This window comes from Lactuca virosa, chromosome 3 (assembly GCF_052849685.1).
Source record: "Lactuca virosa cultivar CGN04683 chromosome 3, Lactuca_virosa_CGN04683_v6, whole genome shotgun sequence".
Classification (NCBI taxonomy): Eukaryota; Viridiplantae; Streptophyta; class Magnoliopsida; order Asterales; family Asteraceae; genus Lactuca; species Lactuca virosa.
This window is the reverse complement of record NC_136428.1, coordinates 339,132,780-339,140,417: the sequence shown is the minus strand read 5'-3', so window position 1 is coordinate 339,140,417 and position 7,638 is coordinate 339,132,780.

Sequence of the window (7,638 nt, the reverse complement as noted above, 5' to 3'; positions counted from 1 at the left end):
CCTCCCTCCGAATGCCCTCCATTCACTTCGGGCTCTTCCACTTGAATTGACAGTTCTTCACGATTCTGCCTAAGCAGACGTCTCGTTTCTTCCATCTGACGATCCGACATCGTTTGATTCAACAATTATACACCAGCCATTGTCATTGGCTCAGGTGCTGCAGCTACAACAGGTATTTGCTCAATCACTGGTGGTTGAGGCCGTTGATTCCTGTTTTTGTCTGTGTTTCCAACGCCACTTCTTGTTATTGCCATCGTTTATCTATACACCGATTACATGTTTGGACCAAGGATCATCCTCCGAACCAAGTAATCGGTAACCCCAATGCTGGTGTACAGACTCGTTCTGCTACTAGTATCCAAAATGAATGCCATTTTTCAGCATTCATATCCATGGTTGAACCCAAATCCATCAAGGAAGCATTGGAGCATGCTGACTGGATTACAACCATGCAAGAAGAACCGGCTGAATTTGACCGAAATGAAGTTTGGACCCTCGTACCTCCTCCTCAAAATCATCCCATTGTCGGTACTAGATGGGTATTTCGCAACAAGTTAGATGACGCAGGAGTTATTATTTGAAATAAGGCAAGACTAGTGGCTAAATGATTCACTCAGATCGAAGGGCTTGACTATGATGAGACTTTTGCTCCTGTGGCATGTTTTGAAGCCATTAGGATCTTTCTTGCTTATGCAGCTCACAAAGGCTTCAAAGTTTACCAAATGGATGTTAAGAGTGCTTTTCTTAACGGTGAACTTGACACTGAAGTGTATCTTCAACAGCCTCCCGGATTTATCAATCTCTCATTTCCGAACTACTGTTACAAACTCCGAAAGGCTGTCTACGGACTTAAGCAAGCTCCTCGGGCATGGTACGAGACTCTTACTGATTTTCTAAAACGCTCTGGTTTTCAAAGAGGTATTCTTGATCCCACACTGTTCCGAAGATCAAATGGTAAGCATCTCATGTTAGTGCAAATTTATGTGGACGACATCATCTTTGGATCTACGGACCCATCTATGGTTGCTGACTTTGCTAAACTTATGATCAATCGATTTCAAATGAGCATGAATCGGGAGTTAAGCTTCTTTCTTGGTCTTCAAGTCAAACAGACTAACAGAGGAATTTTCATTCACCAAGAGAAGTACATTTCGAAACTCCTCAAGAAATACTCAATGGACACATGTTCCTCTACAAAGGTACCAATGGGCTTCGGTCACAAGATCTTTGTCGATCCTTCCGGTGTTCCTGTTGATGAAAAGAAGTATCGTGGAATGATTAGATCTCTACTCTATCTCACAGCAAGTCGGCCGGATATAATGTTTTCAACTTGCCTATGTGCCAGATTTCAAGTCAATCCAAAGATGTCCCATCTTTTGGCTGTGAAACAAATTTTCCGATACCTTAAAGGTACCAAAAGTATCGGAATTTGGTACCCAGCAAATGAGAGCTTCTTACTTCAAGCTTATTCAGATTCGAACTATGGTGGTCTTCAACTTGATAGAAAAAGCACTTCGGGTGGCTGTCAATTCTTAGGAGGACGTTTGGTTAGCTGGTCATCCAAGAAACAGAGCTGCATCGCACTTTCTACAGCCGAAGCGGAATACATTGCTGCTCCCAGCTGTACATCTCAAGTTCTATGGATGAAATCTCAACTCCTTGATTATGGTTACCGATTTCAACGCATTCCTATCTATTGTGACTCTCAAAGTGCCATTGCAATTTATCATAATCCAATTCAGCACTCAATGACTAAACACATCGATATAAGGTACCATTTCATAAAAGATCATGTACTTAACGGTAATATTGAACTCATTTTTGTTCCATCTGACGATGAGATTGCTAATGTATTTACCAAGGAATTAGACGAAACCAAATTCAATGGTTTTCTGAACAAGATGGGTATGATGATACCAGATCCTCCGTTCTTTCAAGAGACTTGCTCTCATTGACGGACATATTTGAAAGAAATCTAGTTCCAATTTCAAAATCTTTTCATCTCAGAACTACTTTCTCTCGGAATACATCAGATCATTTCTTTTGTTGTTATCTGACCTTCACTTGAGTCTTTAAGTTGTACAGTTTATTCTGATTGTTTGCTACTCCAAACCTACTTTGTTACCATAGTCAATTTTCATCTCGGAACATACTTCATAATGGCATCCCGAAATTCCAATCCGGAATTTTCGAAGTGCTCCGGAATTTCAAAATTCATCCAGAATTTTCAAAGTGCTCCGGAATTTCAAAATTCATCCGGAATTTTGAAAGTGCTCCGGAATTTCAAAATTCATCCGAAATTTTCAAAGTGCTCCGAAATCTCAAAATTCATCCGGAATTTCAAAAAGTGCTCCGCTATTTCAAAATTGCTCAGGAATTTTAAAACTTGTTCCAGAATCAGTTTAAAACATGTATGCTTCGGATCACACCTCTTACCCTCTGGTTCATACACTGTTCGGAACAACTCATCCGAAATACCAAAAGGTAATAAGGTGAAACGTTTATTTTCTCTCAACGGTTACCTTTTTGGAAGATCTTTATCCGATCCGCCTCGTTTTGCGTGACACGTTTGCACGCCCCATAAAATTGACATCGAATTGACAGTTGAACTCTCCATTTTTAGCCACAAATTACCATACCCTTTTACCTCACCTGTCAACTCACGTTCCCAAACATTAAATACGAACCATTTCAAAATCGGATCCTCATCAATACACCATCCAACCCGACCCATTTACCTTACCTATATATACCCATTCAAATCCCCCCTTTACCTCTTTACTCTCCCAAAACCCTCAATCGCTAATCCTCTCAACTGTTCTTGGTGTTCTTCAAGCTTTCATCCTCATTCAACAATGGCATCTTCAGAGAATCCCTCTCAAACTGCTTCAACACCCAAGAAATCCATAGCAAGGAAGAAATCTTCCAAGGGCTCCAAAGGTTCATCTTCCTCCACCGATCCAGAACCGTTCTTGAGGGACACTACACAACTCTTCTCCCTCAACCCATTGGATTACGATGAATCCATAAGAGTTATGATCGAGTTTATCGCCAACCACCCCATCTCCATTCCCCTCACAAAAATCCCTGATCCTCCACTACCACTTCATCATCTCCATCGGGCATTTGCTAGTATTAGACTGGTAGATGGAGTTTTAGAGACTATTATCATCGGGGAGAGAATAGTTCCAATCTACAAGTCGACATTCCTCAAAGCAATTGGAGTGAAAGCAAACCCAAAAGGGTTTAAAGTGGTTGAACCAACGTCTGAAGAGTTCTAGACATTTCTACACTACATTGGCTACATACAGGACTACTAGGCCAAAGATTTTAAAAAGTCCGCCATTTCTGGGATTTGGACCGCTCTGGTGCACCTCTTTCTCCGAGGGATGTCCGGAAAGCACGGAGGTACAGATACACTGAGCAAGGATTGGTTGAACGTCGTCTTCAGCATCTACTCCGGACGAGAAAACGCTGTAGATCTCCCGGAAGTTTTGTGGCAAGATTTCTGCAAGTTCGCCACCAAGAGGAAGCCCAACGAAATTTCGAGCCCTAGATTTTGGGCCCTAACTCTACAACAACTCTTCACAGAACTTTTGGAACCACTTCCGGTTAACACGATTCCTCCGGAGGTATGTATCTCATTCAAAATTTTCAAGGCATATAGGATTCCAGACCAATCTTCTTTTGGTCCGGTCAGACGACTTCCGGACCATATGTTGGCCATTATACCTTCCGATTCTCCTTACCTAAGACAACATTTAGAGACCTCGGTCGTGTTTGACCCAATACAATCTGTTGAGCCTGCTTCGCAAGAGGTCAAACATGCTAAGTCTGAACCTAATATTAAGAAGCCAGCCAAGCGATAGGCTTCTCCCACTAAGCCCAAAGCCAAAAAGAAATCCAAAGTCAGTTCCTCCTCTCAACAGGAAGGAACTCATGACATTCCGGCTGATTCTAGCCGTCCGCACACCCCACCTACCCACTCATCTGAGGTACCCCTCAATGTTTCAAAACCACTTGCACACACTCACGGGGAGTCTCCACATAATCTACCCTCACCCTCCCAAAAGGGTGATGTCGGTGTTCACCATAGTTCCTTGTAGCCCCCTGGAACAAACCCACGAGTCACATTTTTTGATCCAATTATTTCTTCTGCATGCACACACTCTACAACCCCTGTTCCGGACCCCAATCTTTCTTAAGAAGGAGTAGTCCCTCCAACTTCAGAAGCCTCAACTGGTCTGATACCCGGCAGGTGTAAAGGACGACCATGTGCTAATGATCCCAACTGGGAAGATTTTGTTAACAGGGCTGCCTCACGATGACCGAACCTGACGCGCACTCAAGTGGAATCCACTCTCATCTCCATGCGCAATAGGTCCATTCAAAGCAACCTGCCCTACGTTCTTCCCACTGACAAAGATGCAAACGCTGAACTTACTTCGGAACAACCTCCGGTGACCACTCATCAAGGAGCTTTTCAAGTCGATCCGGAAGAAGAGATCTCTGAAGAAGTAATGCTGGAAGATGAAGCAAGAATCATTCCAGAACACAACTTCATGACTTCAGCACACTTTGTGTCTAAGCCGTCCGCTTCCAAATCCGCCTATGACTTTGGCTCCTCATCTTCAACTACTCTGGATGGCGGTTCCAAAACCAAAATTCAAGAAGACGATGATGCCACCAAACTGGGTCCCTCCACTCATCCTTCCTCACACAAATCTCATCCGCAACACTCTGATTCCGATTCAGAATCCTCTACTGGTGACTATGTTGACCCCTTCGCTCTTCTCGAGATCCGGACCAATATTTTCTGACACCATCCAAAAAGTGGCGTCTGTGGAAACATCCGTAACGGACCTGAATTCTAAGTTGGATCAAAAAGTCTCCGGACTTGATTCCAAACTTGATGATATCCCGTAGACACTCTCTCAGCAGTCCAGACCATCAGTTGCTGAAAGAGAAACCCATCTTGATCAGCTTGTCTCCATCCGGCTCAAACATACAATGGAGCAAGTTGATTCAAAATAAGACGCATTAGTGGATAACTACCTCCAAACCATCACCTCGATGCTCAAGGTCCATGATGATCTGGTGTCTGCTACCAACAACCTATTCAAGCAGACCCACGTTCGTCATGAGAAACAAATTCAAAGGCTGGAGAAGGAGATCCGGAAGAAAGACGAAATGAACCTTATAATCCAACAAGTCCTCATCAAACTTCTCCGCTCAACTTGGAACGTCGTTGATGTTCCGAACCGGAAATTTGATGAGATGATTTCCATTTTAAGCAGTACTTTCAAGCACCTCTCTGAGAAAGTCCCTACTGCTGAAGCATATGATACTCTCTCTCTTCAACTCACCACAGGCCTTCAGAAAGTCTTCTCCAAGTTTGATAATCTGAAGGAGGCTCTACTGCTTGCACCGGCTCCAAAGTCTACTGATGCAAGAGGGGGAGAAGGCCCCAACCAACCGTGGAAGCATGCCTTGGAATTTGCTCTCCTAGATGAAGATCTGGATTCCGACGATGATGTTCAAATCGTCTCCGGAATTTTGGGATCACTGAAGATGACGGAAGTAAAGATGAAGATATATATGTTCCGGATAAAGCTCCCAAAGGAGTTGTTGGTCTTCAAGCTCCAAAGCTATCCATTCTGAAGGAGATGACTGAAGAGAAAAAGAGGATATGGTCTGCAGTTTCCTGGCCATCCTCTCTTTCGGACACCTTTGAGAGAGCTATCAAAATGGCTAAGGCTAAATCGTTCCTAACTGCTCAAGCCTTCCGAGCCACTCCCTTTGAACAGCCTCCCATTCCGGAACCAACAGTTCCTCCTATCGACCAGGGCTCTCCACTCCGGATCCCTGATGATATTCCGGAAGAACCACTTCCAAATCCCACTCCAGAATTTATTGTTGATGAAAATATGAAGCTGGTAATTGATGCACTTCAAAGAGACAAATGGAAGAAACCAATGACTTCTGAACAACAAGCCTTCCACTCCGGACCTCCTCTCAAGCAAAAATATGGATGGTCTCAGGAGGAAATTCACAAGGCATTAGAGGACAACATCCGAATTTAAGCTTTAAAAGATCACCCCGATCCGATGCGAGGCATCTCTCCTCTTTGCCGTGAAGGCATTCTCCAGGCTTAGGAAATCATTCCTACCCTATACTATGATGTTCCTTCCAACGACACTGATCAGCTAGATCTTCCTCTCTCTCCTTACAACAAATTTTACATAAAGTTTGCCCCTTTTCATCCTTCAGACGATCCACATGTCACTCTCCGGACCGAAAGAGAGAGACTCAAAACCTTCTACGAAAAGAATGCTCAACCCTTTAAGGAAGTGTGGACAAGGAAGAGGGTCACCAAAGTTCAAGGCTTCGGAAGAAAAATCTTGGAGAAATTTGAGCTGAATTGTCCATTATTTCGCTTTCACCTGCTCCGGAACAAGCCAACCCCCCGAACCGTTACCGATGCAGATTTCCCCTCCATGAATCCAAATGACATCCTCTCGTTAGCCGCTTACTTCAAAGAAAACCAGAAGGATGACATCAGTATGGGTGCTTTTCACGCAACTCTGAGCTTCTTGAAAGATTATGTTGCTGAATTTTGCAGATGTGACTACGAACTAGCTCACCTCTACGAAACTGAGCAGTTTGTCGGCAAGATTGACTTTGTTCTTCCGGAAGCTGAACTCCTTGCCGATGGCCCAATTGAAGAACCGGTTCTAGGGTTTGTCTACACCACCAAAAGATCAAACAAGGACTTCTTCCGAGTCCTAGACAAGCACTTAGTTCCGACCAAAGCTCTACAGAAGTTCATATCCCGGGCGTCCAAGTCTGATGCTCCGGAACATGTCAAAGCTAAGTTTGTAAGTCAGCTGGCTTGGTACATTGCGGTGCGAGAATGGTTGTTCCGAGCCTACACCTTCATCAAGGAAGAAATGAACTGAAGCTGCCGGATTGCTAAGTTCACTTAGGGGGAGATTGTTGGAACCTGGAAGTGAACCTCTAGCAATCCTAATTCCTTATTTCGAAGTGTGTTAATTCCGAAGAGAAGAGTTGTCCGGAACCTGTCCGGACCAAGCAAGAAGGAAGAAGAATGAAGGCATTCCGGAGCTGATCTTGAAGTCCGGAATGAATACTGATCCGGAACCATCCTTCATGTCCGGAATAATACATGTATGGAATGAAGTCACTTTGTCTTTTGTGCATTTATTAATTTTGTACTTGTGTTGATGTAACCTTTCATAGGACTTAGTCTGGAATTGTATTTAGACAATCAGAATGTCAGACTTATGTCTATTATCCGGTCCTATGTAATTACTTGGGTTAATTCAGTATAATCCTTTCCCCCATTTAAAGGAGCATTCAATTCAAGTCAACTACGGATCTTTTTCACTCTTTTGGCATATTTACTAAGTTCATTCAAACATTCATTCTTGTTCTTCATTTATTAACTTTACCTTGATCATTTACTATCTCATTCTTCATTTAATGTCTTGATTATTTGTTGAATATTCAATATAAGACTTGACTGGTCTTTCCAGGCTAGAGTTGATCTATTATTAGCGAGCAGACATTAATCTTAAGCATTCATTCAAGGTTTCAGTTTTCAAACCATGTCCCTGC